Source organism: Trypanosoma cruzi (assembly GCF_000209065.1).
Source record: "Trypanosoma cruzi strain CL Brener chromosome Unknown tcruzi_1047053506063, whole genome shotgun sequence".
NCBI classification, from domain to species: Eukaryota; Euglenozoa; class Kinetoplastea; order Trypanosomatida; family Trypanosomatidae; genus Trypanosoma; species Trypanosoma cruzi.
Window position 1 is genome coordinate 1 of NW_920640.1, and position 17,354 is coordinate 17,354.

The 17,354-nt window shown below is 51.6% G+C and overlaps 5 pseudogenes, besides 11 other annotated features; all 5 read right to left on the reverse strand.

Annotated features, from left to right (window-relative positions):
- Positions 1-62: a microsatellite.
- Positions 1-299: a repeat region.
- Positions 1-11,834: a sequence feature (areas not merged during assembly with more than two copies in the genome that could not be assigned to a particular haplotype).
- Positions 217-299: a microsatellite.
- Positions 454-524: a microsatellite.
- Positions 679-761: a microsatellite.
- Positions 763-951: a repeat region.
- On the reverse strand, positions 1,644-4,394 carry Tc00.1047053506063.20 (annotated as a pseudogene).
- On the reverse strand, positions 6,374-6,877 carry Tc00.1047053506063.25 (annotated as a pseudogene).
- On the reverse strand, positions 7,023-8,048 carry Tc00.1047053506063.31 (annotated as a pseudogene).
- Positions 8,925-11,813, reverse strand: Tc00.1047053506063.34 (annotated as a pseudogene).
- Positions 11,835-11,946: a sequence feature (areas merged during assembly that could not be assigned to a particular haplotype. This can correspond to areas where the two haplotypes were merged or to regions with more than two copies in the genome that were merged during assembly.).
- Positions 11,928-12,361: a mobile genetic element.
- Positions 11,947-17,354: part of a sequence feature (areas not merged during assembly with more than two copies in the genome that could not be assigned to a particular haplotype) that runs on past the window's edge.
- Positions 12,168-12,200: a sequence feature (AT_rich).
- Tc00.1047053506063.50 lies at positions 12,521-15,577 on the reverse strand (annotated as a pseudogene).

Sequence of the window (17,354 nt, forward strand, 5' to 3'; positions counted from 1 at the left end):
CTAACCCTAACCCTAACCCTAACCCTAACCCTAACCCTAACCCTAACCCTAACCCTAACCCTCTCATTTCGCATATTCCGCTCCATCAACAAATGACGTGTCGCAACGCCGTCGTGATGCTGGTCAAAAAAAGACGCACGCATCCCTAAATTATCACAGAAGTATTAGCGTGGAAGACAGCTGTGGAATGTTGGGTGCGCATTTAGTGTTGCAGCGACCCTAACCCTAACCCTAACCCTAACCCTAACCCTAACCCTAACCCTAACCCTAACCCTAACCCTAACCCTAACCCTAACCCTCTCATTTCGCATATTCCGCTCCATCAACAAATGACGTGTCGCAACGCCGTCGTGATGCTGGTCAAAAAAAGACGCACGCATCCCTAAATTATCACAGAAGTATTAGCGTGGAAGACAGCTGTGGAATGTTGGGTGCGCATTTAGTGTTGCAGCGACCCTAACCCTAACCCTAACCCTAACCCTAACCCTAACCCTAACCCTAACCCTAACCCTAACCCTAACCCTCTCATTTCGCATATTCCGCTCCATCAACAAATGACGTGTCGCAACGCCGTCGTGATGCTGGTCAAAAAAAGACGCACGCATCCCTAAATTATCACAGAAGTATTAGCGTGGAAGACAGCTGTGGAATGTTGGGTGCGCATTTAGTGTTGCAGCGACCCTAACCCTAACCCTAACCCTAACCCTAACCCTAACCCTAACCCTAACCCTAACCCCTAACCCTAACCCTAACCCTAACCCGCACACACGCGTCCTCAACCATACAAATTGGCCATCGCAGATGGTCGCGCCCGACGCCCCGGTAAAACACGCCCAGCACTCATGCGCGTAACGAAAGATATGGCCAAAATACAACGCACAGCGGCAATAAGTCCTTACAGAAAAGACGCGGCGCTTCACAGCAGTTGTGGCCCACTGTGTGCGTAAACTGCGAGACGGCGTACACACAAAAAACGCACACACTGCCAGCAATCATCCACCAATGCACGAGGATGAGAAGAGACACACCGCCGCCGCCTCCAGTTCAGTCCCACGGCCAACAGAACACGGTCACAGCCCGCAGCCAACACACAGTGCACAACAAGCTAGCAAACACCCAAAAAGACACATGCGGAAGCGGAGTCCTCATCCACCCACGACGCGACGCCTCAGTCCATGCAGTCACACGGAGCGCACTGCTTCCCAACAGAACTTATGCATCGTCCATCCCTTAAAGATGCTTCTGTTCGTGATGGGCCTTAGAACACAAACAGAAGAAAATGGACAATGCAGTGGTGCTGCCACAGCGCCAGCCACAATGATTCCCTCATACCGGGGCAATTCTACAATTACGCCTCGTATGCACACACACAATAAACATACTATATAAAAACCACCCAATGTTTTTCACCAGAAACCAAACAACCCCTTTCCCTCCCTAATTTCTTCTGCCACTGTTATGTTCTATAGCGTTGGACAATTCTGAAATCTGTGCGATATACTGTCGCTTGGTGCTGGTGCACCCGCACCGTATGCACACAAAAAAGTATCCAAAAATATATAAATCCCACAATATTTTTTACCACAAATCAAAATTGCCCCTTTCATTCCTTAATTCGTTCTCCTATTTCGTTTTTCCTCACCTCAGAGAGCTTCGTCCCTTATGGCATCGTCCGACGATATAGCTGCCATGTACTGGTGCACCTCTTCCTCCCAGAACACCGCAATCTCTCGGTTTTCAGCGCGGCTCACATTATTGGAATTGTCGACATCACATCTCCGCCAGCCAGTCATCGGCGTGCTGTCTGCGTGCTGCACATAAATCATCTCCCACGACAGGTCTCGGGATAACTCCTCCCAACCATTAAAATATGCCGCCAGGCACTCAGTGAACCGCCGCACAGTTCTGGCGGTGGTGTGGTGCGCACCCGCCGTATTCATCCGCAGCCCAACCAGCATCTTCGGATTTGAGTCCACAAAGAAAAAGGCGTCCACCAGCGGAAAGTTTGTGGCCCACGGTTTGTACAGCACCCAGTGGTCCATAGCAACCGGATTGGAAAGGCGTTCCGGTGGCGTTAGAACCTCTTTTCTGGCGAAGCTCGTGTCTGAGTGCTCTTTCAGCGCACAGCTGTGTGGCTCACGTCGTCCTGGTGGCCTCAGTTCCCTGATTTTGAGTTTTATCGCACGCAGGAAATCCTCATTCAAAAATGCAGATATGGCATACTTTTCAATAATATATGGTGGGGCATAATCCCAGAACTTCAAAACGAAAAAAATAAAATCGGACTGCTTCATTTCATTTTCCATCCGGGACAATATTTCGCGTTCGAGGTGGGGAGATATCAGCACATTCAGAGGCGATCCAATGTTGTTTCCTCGTCGTACTCGGACAACCTTCACAAGCTTTCGAGACAAGTCTCTGTCATTGGACGAGTAACAGCAGCCAATACCCAAATTACGCTCTAATTCCGAGGCGGTCGACCCATCCACGGCCTGCTGACACGCTTTAATGCGGTCATCATATGCCTGTTTGCCAAAGATGAAGCGAAGAATTGGTCCCACGTTATTCATGCGACCACTCACCTCCTTCCAGTATTCCGCTTGCTCCTGCAGGGGCCAATTGCGCTTCATCCAAATGCACATTGCCCTCACATCGTTTTCTTCGGGACAATTCGTTACGATTGCAGTAGCGTCCATTTTTTTTGTCCACCGTTAATATTCGTTTTTTTTTGGTTGTGTCACCACAATCATGCCCCATCCCTTGCAAGGCAAACCGGCAGGCGGTTGACGAGATGCCAATGTCGCATCGTAGATACAATACCCTTTCACCCCACGCAAAAAAGAAATGTTTACAAAATCATCAATCCTGGGGTCACCCTTGTATGTTGATACCGTTTTGGTGTTCTTGTCAAACACGTACATCGTGCTTCCACCAAAACTGTACGCAACCATTGGGAGCTGCTCCGCATCGTAGTGCAGCAGCTGATAGAGGAGGTACGAGCCGGCATTCATCGACTTCCCGATCCCGGACGTCCCAATCAACAGACGCTGCTTGGGCTTAAAGTCGGTCCCACGTTGACTGCTGAACCACTCGGTTAGATCGCCCTTGACGATCTGCCACGCTCGCTCCATCTCACAGTTCAAATGGCAGTCACGAATAAATTCATTCCCCTTCCAAGAATACGGCCATCCCTTGTCCGAGGTAAGCACCATCAGCCTGAGACGCTCTGCACCGGATTGCTGCACAGCGTCATCCCTTTCGCGGGTTTCGCCAACTTTCTTGTAATTCCATGACTGTTCTGGTTCCCCCTCCCTCACCTCCATTACCGTCCCCTCGCCGTCAGGAAATTCCACGACATGGTGCCAACTCGCATTGTACACAGACTCGTAATATCCCTTCAGCACCGTTGATTTAACCACGGACGTTGATATCTGCACCTGAGTGAGGGCAGCGTCTAGTGTTCCCTTTGCAAGAGGAGTGACCGTATCCTTTCCTTCATAGTCCCTCCATTGCTCAAGAAAGTCCACACCCTCGTGGTGAAGCCTGCGTACAGCTTCTTCCAAATCCATTTCCTCCCTCACAGTCCCCTCCATCCTCGCATAAGCATCGGTTGCCTGTATTTCGCCCAATACTCCCGCATCGTGGATATGCCTCGTGGGGTCCTTGAAAAACTCCCTCAACAAGGCATTCCGATTGGTAGCCAAAATGCCTTTGCCTTCCGTTTCCAGCGTAAGAAAATCGTTCATCTTTATTTTCATGACGCGAACTCTTCCATTAAACAGCACATCTTCGATCGTATTAGTTAGGGTAAGTTCTACTTGTTCCTCCCGCACTGCCCTTTCTTCTGCCTCCCGCCTTTCTCCTCTCAGTACCTGAGTGAGAACTCCGTCTAGCTTTCCACTTGCAAGAGGAGTGACCGTATCCTTTCCTTCATGGTCCCTCCATTGCTCGAGAGAGTCCACACCCTCGTGGCGAAGTTTATAAATAGCCTCCAATAGTATTTTCCTTTCCTCCAGCACTTGGTATGACGGCGATGCCGTTATCATGCCCAATATTTCACTGTCGTTAATAAACATCGTGGGTCTCAACACAAACATCTCCATAGCGACGTTCTCATTGGTGTCCACAACGCCTCTGCCGCCCAAGTTGCTCCGAAGGAAATCGTTCAGCATCATTTCGGCCATGTTAGTGCTTCCCTCCATCAGAATGTCCTTCACGGTGCTGCTCATGGTCCACTGTGGTCGATAAATTCCCTCCAATCTTCTGCGAGTCGTAGAGGAGTAATCTGTGTCACCCTCAAATTCCGACCTCGTTCTCCTCCGACCTCCCTGCGAGACATTGGACGATTGACTCTCCACATTGCCGTAAAGTCCTTCCTCGGGCCTTCCAGACATCGTTTCTCCTTGCTTTCTTAGTTAGTTTGAGTTAGATCTAAAAAATAGCCACCAAACAAAAAAGAGGAATGAGAAAAAAAAGACAACAGACACAGTCATGAATCGAGGCCACAACAAGAGACTCACCCACACAGTGTGACGGCGCAGTATTCGATAAAAATCATATGCACAGAGACCACCACAACGATATATGGATGCCATCCACCCAGCACAGTGTTGGAGAGAGCCAACAACAACAACGTGGTGCGCACGGAGGGTTCGCACACGCACCCCGCTCGCCACGGTCCCGCACCGCTGGGGCACCGCCGACACAGCACACACTTGACAAAAGGAAGTGCGGGCACATGGCCCCTGACACACACACAAACACACAAAAGTGGGAGGAGTATTCGGTGCAGCAACGGCCACACGCAGGGACCGCAAATCTTAAACTCCACAACGGCGATGCATCACGGTAATCCTTCACACAACAGAAAAGAGTGCAATCACATGCTTTATGGAAAGTATCTGCAATGCGCGTGTCACAAAAGTGTGCCGTGACGCTGCATTTCATATTTCATTCGCCATTCACGTATCACTGGGAAGCACGCAGCCACCACTCCTCCGTTCAGCTCCCCGTGCTGCTCGTGTCGCTCCACTGGAGGAAGTTGTCACCGCACATCCCCATCACCGTGCATTGCGGAATAAAAACCTACCACACGGCATGGGTGCGGTGCCACCCCGCCAATAAATCCCAGGAAACTCCCCGCTGCCTCGTGTGGCACGGACGGCAGTATCATGATGTCTGCGAAAGGCTTTTTTTCCAATCAAGAACGCGGCCCCACCACACGCCCGTAAAAACGTTTGGTCCGTCGCACGCAAAGGAGCTGAGCGGGAGAACAGCAGGAAAGACAACACCGGCAACCATGAGCAGCCCGCACACGCCAACACACCGCTGCCCCGCATATCACCAAAAACAAAAATAACAAAGAAACATGTCACATCCCAAATACAAATCGCAGGTGCGGTTGCAGCACACACTCCCACCTCCTGGGCGTGTGCAGCCCCTCGCTGCTCGGCGCTCTAAGTGAAATCACCAAAAGCACCAATTCGGGAAAGTTCGACCACCGCCACAGCAGTCACGCTCCCCGTTTCTCACAAATGGCAAAGGCTTGCAGTGGCGCAGCGGACGGCGGCACGCACAGTCGCAGGGTAATGGACTGCCGCAGGAAGCACGCAACGGCGATGCGCCCCTCCTGTTGGGAAGCCCAACAAAAAATACATGTGTCGCGCAGTCCCCGTGAGCAACACACATTGAACCGTATTCAGCTCCACTACTGTGGCCATCCGCACACACAGCATGAGTGCGACAACGCAGGCCAGGAAGCACGAAATAACAGCACGCATCCCTCCCATCAAGGTCAGGCGGCGTCCGTTCTGCCCTCAACAATAATTCCACCCCACATCACCCTCCTGCATATCCGCAGCAAAAAGGCCCACACGGTGTGCACTACATTAAAAGTTCCTAAAGCGGCAAAAGACGGATCATCAGAGCGCTGCCCTCTTCTCAACGTTGGGTAGAGGCTCCCTGATCCTTGTCGCCGGCAGCCTGCGGTCTTATGGAGAGGCATTGCGTTCTCGGCATATCTCTCCATTTACTTCACTTTCCCGACGCCGCAAATGAAGTGACGTCCCACAAGTGATTTCGACCGTTCTGAAGAACGTGACGTATCAGACGCGATGAAACTGTGCGCGTGTGTGTTATTACGGGCGAGCGACACAATGCTCTCGCACATCCATGTATGCCGATCCTGCGCAACACCCCATTTGGCGGCGCGGAAAACTTTGGACACCAAAGACGCACAAATCGCAAAATGAATGCCGCTGGAAAAAAAAATAATAACGTCAACACAGACACAGTGACCGAACAAATTAACAAAAGAAATCCAACCTCTGCGCGTCCTCCCGCAAGAAGGTGAAGACACACACCCTTGTTCCCTTTAGTTCCACTCCAACTGCTCAAAAGTTGACAGGTCCATGGCAGGAGGATCACGCTACTCCTGCCTCGCTCCCTGTCACGAGGCATGGCATTGCGCATATCCAGTGCATCTGCATCACCCACATACGTCCCTTTGGGGCCATCGCCTCGGTAGTCACCAAGCACGCGCCGCTAGAAAGTGTACTCCCAGTCTATGTTGCTTCTCCTGAGCGACCTTGCTGCCTTACCGCACAAACAAGTCCACAATTTACGCATTATGACTGCAGACACGTGCCAGTGGGGATCCCCGCCCTTTCCCTCAGCCTTGCCAAGGGCGTACGCCATACAAATGCCGGTCATGGGGCAGACACACACAGGCGCCGATACCCGTGACAGTGCGTGAGATACTCGCCGCAGAATGAGGTGCCGCAGGTCTCCGCTCACTGATCCAGATTGACCACGCTGAAGCCCACGATTCCCGTGGGTTTGGCATCCCGATGGGTCGTCGTGACTCGTTGACTCCCATGGCGGAGGAGTGCCAAGCAAGCAAGAACCAAAAAGCCTGGACACTCTGTGGAGTTAAAAAGATAGAAAACACGGACTGGCGCGGGCACAGCTAAGCGCCATGGGAGAAACATCTCAGCTCATCCCATGGAAAACACTTCACCAACATCACTGCAACATTGGCCTCTTGCTTCTTGGGTGTGTCACTCCTCCCTTCACTCCGTGCCAGCCTCCGTTCAATTCCCCGCCCAGCAGCACTACAAGTCACACTGCGCTGCTTCCGCACAATCACGCTTCGTGGCCAATCATCGTGACGCACCTCCAACTGCAGTCGCATCCAACCTCGAAAGCCCTCGCACCCTCTTCCGCCCTCCTGTGTGTCGAGAGAAGACGTCTCTCTCGCGGTCTTCGCGTCCTCCCCAATAAAGCTCTGCAGTTGTGCCCAAACATCACCGGATCTCTTGCCAAGAAGGAAACCGTGTGCGACGTGACCAATGTGAGCATACACAAATTTAGAAAACAGTTTATAGGCTCTCTGGAGTGCCCTGCGTGCGCCCGCATGTACGATGGGAACACACGGTGCAATTCGGGCGAGGTCATCGTTCCACCTCGCATCTCCGCCAGGTGAGTCGTTGACGGCTCCACCCCGCTTCACGACAAGTCGAATAACAGTGCACACGTAAGTGGCTGTGCTCTGCATTCACATGTGGTTCCCCTTTTGGGTCCAACGTCGTCAGGTGGTGGAAGGGACGACTCGCATTATCATTCTTCCATCTGCTGCTGCTTCCGCCTCATTTCCCGCAAGGAGCCACTGATCCCTCTCTCTTTTGCGATAAAGGGTCCTCACGCATGGGATGCATCCTGCCTCGTGTGGCATGAGGAACAGCAGAGAGTCCCCAACGTTGCCAATGCGGGATTGACCGTCCAGTGCGGTGAGTACAACACGCTGGATCCGTCGGAGGATCGTCGTGCACAATTCACTCCGCCCGTGGCGGTTCCAATCCTCGGGCAGCCACACCTGTGCAGAACAGAACACCCTTTTGGGGAACGCCGAGCAGCTCCACCGACGTGTTGGAAAGCCTCACAAAAAAGAGGTCCGGTCAACCTGCGGCACATTACCGTGAAACTTTAATACCTTGACATCGAGAAGAGCGTTTCTACCTGAGAGTGTTCGCCCGCATCATTATCATCATGAATGCTCAAATCATCTCAACAGGCAACAATGGAATCGCTCTCGTATTGCCCATGCCCGTTGGCCTCCTCCACCCGCCGCCTCACGTCCGTATGAATAAAGTCTCGTCATGCACAGCGATGCGCCCCCTCGCTTCAGATAAATACCAATATTTTATACTCACCAAGGTAGCAGTTCAGTTCTCCCTCCACAGGCACACCTCATAGAGGACGTCCTTCTGTTCCCTTTGACGAATCAACGCACCGCACCCAGTGGATAAGCCCTGGTAGTTTCACCAAAAAATAAGGGTTCGATTCCCACAGTAGCGAATACTCTGTGTGTTGTGGAACGCACAGCTTATTGTGCTAGTGCACCGCCTCGACAGCCGCCTCGCAATGGCGCAAAGGTGTTCTTTGCCCCTGCCTGAGTGAGGCCTAAGCCCCAAATTAAATGCACAGAGAGAAGCACACGGCGCATTTGAAAACGTGTTAATATTTTTTCACGGCACATCTATGGGAAGGGGCACCACCCCCGTATGCATGTTGGCAAAGCAACGGCCACACAACGGCGGTGCTAAAAACACGCATCCAGAAACAGAGGAAAGAGAAGAGGGGTGTGGAACACCCACAAGAAATGATGGATAGCCCACTTCAAACTGGCAGCAAAGAAAAGGAAAGAAGCAGCAGCAGTAGTACTGGTGGTGACCATCATTTCCTTTTTTTTCCCCTTGACTCGCTAATGACCCAAACACGTGGGGTTCAAAAGTCCTCTTCACACAAAATTGTGCGGCAGTTAGCCTCTCTCCAACCAGCCGCCTCAATATATCCAAAAGTGCACACAAGAAAACCACAAATAGCCATGGGAAAAAAGAGAGAAAAACAATAAAAGATCCCACGGCATTAGTACGGAAGCGGAACGACACGCTTTTCGCACAAGTAGTCGTAAAGTTGGCCGGAGCGGAACAGATCCAGGCCCGAGCAAACTCGGACGTCATAGGCGGTTATTGTGCTCCGTTGAGACTTTTCAGCCGGCTCCTGTTCCAGCCGAAGGAAGAGAGCTGGCGGAATGTGATCCTCGCCGCAAAGAGCTGCTGCATCGGGGGCCAAAGAAACAAATCCTCGCATATTGCGGGTGTCAAGTGGGCCGCCCCACCGCATTTCCACGTCATTATCGCTCGGCTGCGCACGCGCGTCTCTTCACGTACCCCGTCGTTCCTCAAGAAGTCTTTCCGCAGGAGTCCTCAAATGCAGTGGACGCTTGAGAGCAACAAGCCAAGCCTCGCAATCGCTGTCAGTCTCACAAACCACCTCCAATGATTTCCCATCGCGAAGTAAAAGTGCAAATGCGCGGTGGTTGTTTGTTCCAAGGCGGGACGGAGTGATGTTTTGCGTGGGATCATGGCGGTACGTCCCATTGTCAGAAACTGCCTCCTGGCGTGTTGTTGCCAGCTGTGCCTCGCCGCTGTAGTTCACAAATGAGGTTGTGGACAGGCCGATGAGAACTTTTCTGATGTCACGTATCCAAATGGTGACTGGAGGCCGTTTGCGATTTAACGGGAATCCCTGATGGTCCAGCTCACAGGAATGAATACGTTTGCAGTCCTCCGAGAGAAAATATAGGCGTCTGCGAGCATTGCCCTTGCTCGGTATCTTTTTCACGCAGACCCCGTTGCGTAATTAATTCAGCACCTGATCCACAAGAGAACTGAGGTGGTGTTCCTTTGTCTCGGCGTCATGCAGTTTTTCGTTTTTCTTTGCCACGTAGTCATCAAGCATACGCTGTCGGTACACCTCGAGTCCTCGTTCCAGCTTCTCCTTGCGGGACTTTTCCTCTTCAAGCCTGGCCAAATATGTCTGTTCCTCTTGCGTGAAGACCTCGTCAAACTGGCGTCGAATGATGCCCGTCTCCTCCGGATTGACAGGAATGTCCTCAAGGGAAATGAGCTTCGGCAAATACCCCTCGATCATTTTGATGTCGGCAGCAAGAGCCCTCTCGGCGGCGTCCTCCTTGGCTGTCGCCTGCTCGCGCTTCTTCTTCCGCTCCTCGGCCAAGAGACGCACCTGTTCCAGGACTTTTGCATTCATTTCCCTAATCTGATGGATCCACTGCCTCCGCTGGCGACGCCGCTCCTCCAGGACGGTCTTTCGCATCGCCTGAATGGACTGCCGCTCCCGCATGACGGCCTCTCGCCCCTTCGCCCTGTCAAGTTGAATCATCTCGAGTTGCTTCTTCTTCGTCTCAATGGCGCTCTGCCGCAGGCTGAGTTCTTGCTCCAGCTGCTGCATCTCCTGCCGCAACCTCTCCGAGGCACTCTCCTCGTCCTGTTTCTTCTTTCGGATCTTCTCCAACGTCTGCTCGTAGTCCCGAATGCGGCTTTCGCGGTCGGCCTGCAGAGCACTGTTCTCCCGCTTTTTGGCCTCCAGAGTCCTCTCAAGTTCATCCAACGTGGTCCCACTTCTCTGCTCAAGCTCTTTGGTCATCTTCTCCGCCTCATGATTGGCGCGCTCGCAAAACACACTCGGCTGCCGTTCCCGCGCCTCCTCACGGCTGCTCTCAATGGCGTTGATGCGCTTCATCCATTCCTCCTCCATGCCTGAAATGGGCCTGTTGGATTCATAGCTAAAATGCCTGTGGTCGTACACAGTCCGGGGAATCATGAGTTCATCCCGCAACTCCATGATGTCCTGATCAAGACGCCACTTGTCAACGGCAAGATCCCTTGTAACGGATCCAATCCCGGTCGAGCCAAGAATATTGCCAACACGACGAGTCATGGAGAGACAATGGAACGACTCCTCCGCCCACACGGCATCCGAAAAGGCTTGAGTCAACAAAACCGTCTCGGTAGAACCATTGAGGCTGTTGTTGCGGTTGCCTTTTTCCGTGTTGTACGCTCGGCGCAACAACTCACTGAGTTCTGACATGCCGAAGGGAACACGCAGACGAAGGCGGCGAATGCTGGAGACAATTCCTGCTGCCGACAACAGTGCTCGTCGGGTCCTTTCGTGGTGTAGCTGCGCGGTGGCATCAATGCCACACAAGGCGGGCCGTTCGGCATCTCCCAAGGCGACAAATGTCAGGGAGTTTGCATCCATGTAATCTACAAACTCCGCCTCACCATCATCGCGGTAAAGCTGCAGAACGACGGTGTCGGGCAAATACGAGGGCGTTGCCTCCTGCTCAGGCGTTGGCTGCTTTTCACACAGCACGGAGGCAAAGTATTTCTCATAGTTTTTGACAATAGTGTCCATCGCCGCTCGAACGTCGCCGGCCGATGAGACACGAATTCGCGCCACCATTCGCACACGAGGTCCCTCCCTCACGGAGCCCACAATAACTCCGAGCTCGTTGTCGGCGTCAAGAAGGTCTGCAAGGTGCTCTGTTGATCCAATGACGTGGCATGAGAGGGCAAAAATGTCCTTTTTGGTGCCCAGCCGAATAAATTCGGTGATGACTCAAGCAGCATATCCTTCTCCGGCTGCAGAGCCGTACATGAGCTGTCGCTTTGGTGATGAACGCACGCCGTAGCTGAGGGCCACCATGTTCTTGCGGTCCTGAGTAAAGTTGGGGGCGGCAGTGGCACACAATTTTCGGAAGAGTGTACTTGAGTCCGGCACGTCCAACGCCACATCGACGTCAAACAAGGCCTCAGCAACCGCAAATCCGGCATCCCTCAGGGGCTGGGGGCAATTCAACTGCGCCGTGTTGCCGTCTACCCGCATTGTCGCGGGGAGCTGCGAGGACGGCGTCGTGGTTTGTTGGGAGTAGGAACGACTTTCGCCTCCATTGAAAGAGCATCACATTGAATACTGCGCTGTGTGTTTTTTGCATCACACACAGGAAGTTCAAAGACAAGAAGGAAGAAAAGAAAAGAAGAGAGACCGAGAAGGAAACAACACTGAATACTCTTCTGGGCCGCCGGCCGGACTCTGAAATCATCCAAAAGGACAAGGGAAAAAAGCGGTAAATGGAGAGGCAATGAGTTCGCCGCAATGTTTCCCCAAAAATATGTGCACATTCCGTCAATCACCGCCGTGGACTGCTGCGCACAGTTACAATTAGAAACACTTATCCCCCGCGAAGCGGCAGGCCTTTGGGGCTCCTCCACCCACAAGTTGGGATCACAAATTGGGTGGGACGGAAAAAATAAAAAATAAAAAAAATAATAATAATTCCGTCTGGCAGCTGTCGGCTCCCTGACTCCCTCAATCGCGGTATCCCAAAAGACCGTGCGATAGAAGAGAAAAAAGTTGTGGAGAGATATCTTCGTTTGCGCGAGATATGAATTTATTTGGGCAGCCAGCCGCCCTCTCAAGAATTCTTTTTACAAAATCCCATAAAAATACAAAAGAAATTATGCGGCCCCTGTAGTGCGCAACAGCCTCCAGTGACGATGCGCCTCTGGTGGAAAAAATAAAATAAAATGAAAAGAGGGTGTGGTGAGTGTGGCACTGCCGATCACAACGGTTCTCTGAAAAGAAAGGTATTCACTGTCTAGACCCCGTAGGCACACACACACACATAAAAATCGTTAAAATACTTCCCAATATATTTACCAAAACGAAATGCACTTTGTTCCCCAATTATTTCCCTAACTTTCTTCCCTATCCCTTTCCCCCAAGATTGTTGTATTCTCATTTCTCGGATTTTACTTACAAAATCAGGTGTCAACACAAACTGGTATTGGTGTACCCTTCCGTCCCAGAACGCCACAATCTCTTTTTCAGTGTCGCTCAAATTCTCGGTATTGACGGGACCACATCTCTGCCATTTTGATATTTCTTTGCTCAATGCGTGTTGTATATAAATCATCTCCCACGACAGGTCTCGGGATAATTCCTCCCAACCATTAAAGTATTCCGCCATACGCTCATTGAACAGATTCACAGTGCTGGTTATCTTGTGGTGCGCACTCGCCGTAGTCATCTGCAGCCCAACCAGCGTCTTCCGCGGCGAATCAACAAAGAAAAAGCCGTCCACCAGCGGAAAGTTTTCAACCTTCGGTATGTACAGCACCCTGTACTCCATCGGAATCCTCGTGACACCGCCTTGCAGTTCCTTTAATCCAACGGCGCGAGTGGGGTACCCTTGATAGTTTACCTTCAGCACCGAGGACCGCGGTTTCGAAGGCGATGGTGGCGGCAGCTCCTTGAGTCCCTCTACTATTGCAATGACAAGCTCCCCATACATGAAGGCACGCAAACCCAATTTTTCCAGAGCGTGGGAAACAAGAGCATCACGCCATCTCAATATTAGCAACAAAAAATCCTTCGTAGCCATTTCCTTTTCCAAACGGTCTGCAATTCGAAACCCGATATCAGCACTTATTGATGCGTTGAGAAATACCTCAGCACCCTTTTCTGTTATTTCCCGGACAACCTTCAGAAGTTTGTGAGACGGAACCTCGGAATACCATAGCTTACTTCCTCTCAGGGTAAAGTGCTCTCCAACATCAGTAGGTTTGATCGATAACAAGGCATCATCAACGGCACTCATGCGATCAATATAATCATCCTCATCAAAGATGTGACGTGGAATCGGCCCCACTTTTTCCATGTGTTTTTCAACCATATTCCAGCATTCCACCTGCTTATCTGGTTCCAGACCTCGCTTCATCCACGCACACATCGCCTTCACAACCATCTCGTCGGGGCAATTCATGATGATTCGCCTGGCTTTTAGTTGCTTCTCCCACTCATCATAGTTGGTTGCCTTTGGCGATGACACCACAATCATGCCCCATCCGGTGGAGGGCGCAAAATGTCTCAGTGGTGGCGTTCCTTTCTTTGCCACATCGTAAATAATGTACCCCTTTCATCCCACTCTTCCACAAACCACCCAAAACAACGATGGATGTTATCTCACCCACGTATTTTGTCACGGTTTTGGTGGTCTTGTCAAACACGTACGCCGTTTCTCCAAAACAGTGGACAACCACTTGGATTTTCTCCACATCGTAGTGCAGCAGCTGGTAAAGGAGGTACGAACCGGCAGCCATCGACTTCCCGATTCCGGGCGTCCCAATCAACACACGCGGCAAAGGTGAAGGATTGAGAGTCAAATGAAAATTGCTGATCCACTTGGTTAGATCGCGCTCGACGATCTGCCATACTCGATCCACCTCACAGTTAACACACAAGTCATTACCAGCCCCATGCAGCACATTCAGCGTGTACGGCCATCCCTTGTCCGAGGTGAGCACCATCAACAGGGGAGGTGCTTCATCGGATTGCTGCACAGCGTCATCCTTTTCGAAGGTGTTGCCAGCTTTCTTGTACGTCCATGACTGTTTCGGTTTCCCCTCCTTCACCTCCATTCCCGTCCCCGTTTTCTTTCGCTCATCGCCGTCGGGAATTTCCACCACATGGTGCCAACTCGCATTGTACACAGACTCGTACAATCCCCCCATTTTTATCGCTGCAATCTTCGTTATTCGGTTTCTCGCCTCCTCAAAGGCTGCATCCAAGGAGTGTTTAGTGATGTCATGAACAGTTGTTTTTACGTTTGCAGCAGCTTCTGACCACCCAAGTAGATTACTGACACCATTTTTGTAAAGCTTGCGTACAACTTCTTCCAAATCCATTTCCTCCCTTACAGTCCTCTCCATCCTCGCATAAGCACCTCTTGCCTGTATTTCGTTCAATACTCCCTTATCACGGATATACTTCGTGGGGTCCTTAAAAAACTCCTCCAGTAAGACATCCCGATTCATGGCCATAACGCCCCTGCCGCCCAATTCCATCGTAAGAAATTCGTTCAGCTTCATTTCATTCACGCGAGCCCTTCCTTTAAACAGTACATCTTCGATCGTAGTGGAAAAGGTAAATTTCATTTCTGCCTCACGCCGTTCTACTTTTAGTATCTGAGTGAGGGCTGCGTTTATTTTTCCCCTTGCAATGGGAGTGACCGTATCCTTTCCTTCATAGTCCCTCCATTGCTCAAGAGAGAACACACCCTTGTGATGAAGCTTATTAATAGCCTCCAATAGAACTTTCATCTCTTCCAACTCTTGGTACTCTGTTAAATTAAAAATAATTCTAAGAAGCCGCTGGTCTTGTACGTAAGCATCCGGCTCCTGAAAAAACACCTGCATCGTCACGTTGTGGTCTTCACCAACGGCCGCCCTGCCGCCAACATAATTCCGAAGGAAATCGTTCAGCTTCATGTCGGTCCTGAGTGTGCTTCCCTCCAGCAGAATGTCCTTTACGCTGCTGCTCATGGTCCAATTTGGTCGCCGCGTTTCCTCAACTTCTCTGCGAGCTGCAGCGTCGGAACCATCACCGGGGATGCCGCTTCGAGGCGCCATCACAACACCCGTGCGGTGAAGCATCCCACTCGCACCGCCTAACTGCGGCCAGCAGGTGCTGCTGGCTCCAAAGGACACTCGCGGCTGTTTCGTCCCGCAGTCCCAATGGCGTTGGGCGTGGCACTCGCACGGCGGGGCGGTCGGTGCGCCATGCAGCCGCACTGCAACGCCTGTCGGTGAAGCAGCCGAGGCCCACCGTCTCCGCAGCAACACGGGGCGTGCAACCAACCACAACACCGCCGCATTATCGCCCTTTTAATTTTACTCACGTTGTCTGTCCGTGTGCCCTATCCCTGACAATAAAAATAAGGGCACACCTTCACAGAAGAAAAATAAAGGAGGCACGATCCCACCGTCCCGCCGCGGGTCAACACTCTCCTCCACCCTCCACCATCACCGCGCAGGAGACCGCAGTCACATCGCAGAGTCAGCACCACAATGCGCACCGCACCACCGTGCAGTGAACGATGGGCGGGACGCAGCCATGCATCGCCCCGCTCCATTTTCCCACCACTCAAGTGTTGCGTGCCCGCACAAAGTAGCAAACACAATCAGAGTGCACACAAACCCAATCATCCCCCTCACTCGCTGAAGCACATTATTCGCATGGAGTGACAACATTTGGGGACACACCAGCGGTAGAAGGCTGCATGCAATTTCCCTGCCAGCCCTGCGAAGAGACACAACAACTCTGGGGAATAAAAGTGGCACCCCCTCAGTGTTGCCCGCAGTTCACATAACAGGACAAATTCCACGCACGCATATTTCCGGATTCCTCGCTGTTTGAGTGCACATCAACAGAGCGTAAGAAAATACGAGTGCAAGATGGCATTTAAATACGTGAAGTCGTCAGCCTGTTTTGTTTGATGGTGTCGACAAGCGATCCCACACAATCCAATCAAAGTGACACGCCGGACAGAACGGCGTCAGCTAATAAATAAATACTTGCGTCAATGCAAAAAGCAGCAGGAATTTGGGTTTTACACCCCACTCCGGGGGCGACAGTGGCATGAGAGTGTGTATGTGTGCAAGGCCCTTCGTGGGACGGTGCTGTCCAATCCCGTCGTGCCCCGACACAAAAGGGCAACAAAAAAAAATAAGAGCACACTCTCCAGAAAAGGAGTGACGGTTGATCAGTCAGCCCCCGCTTCGTCTCACATGACATCCACATATGTGCACCCCACCCCAAATACGTACCTCCCTGAACGCCGCATGCATGACGTGTGGTTTCGTCGCTCGCAATGTGTTCTTCCTCCCGCAAACAACAAAAAGGACGGCCATGGCACAGCTCCACTCAGAAAAGAAATCGGGGCAAGCACGGGTGGGAACCAGAGATCATAACAAAAATATTTTTAAAAAAAAGGGGTAATAACCCCTCCAAGCCTCGGAATCGTGCAATGTTGATCCCTCTCCTTCCACATTGAAGCCACCACGACAGAACAAATGCGACAGACACATGTGCAGCACAATATCTTTCGCTGCCCCGCGTTCCATCTTACTTCCCATGCGTGCCACGGCGGTGGTGGCTGCGTTACATCGGGGATGAATCCAAAATATCAAGCACCTTGCCGTGGAGAGTGGATACTTGCCGAACGTGCACGCGTTAGCGTCTAACAGGAAATGGCGTCAAAAAGAAAAAAGCCATCCGCGACTCAAGCTACCCGTGTGTGGCCGTAGTAAAGCAAACACTGAGACACATATGGAGCAACGCAAAAGAAAAAAAGAGAGGGAAGAAAAATAAAATAATCCACAGAAATACATCGATACATACATACCTGCATATAAAGTAATAAGTCATTCCGCATAATTCTTCGCTCCTTCTCGTGTTGCTCTTTCTAAACAACATCAGAAGTGTAAAAGGCGACAAGCATGCCCTCCCACACAGTCATCGTGGGACAGGAGGGAGAGTCACTGCAGGCACCCGCACAAAAAATAGAAACAAACCAACAAAAACCAACAATCAATGACGCGGTCGGGGCGGAGTCCGATGGGTGGCTGCGCAGCCGCACAGCCGTGGCACCC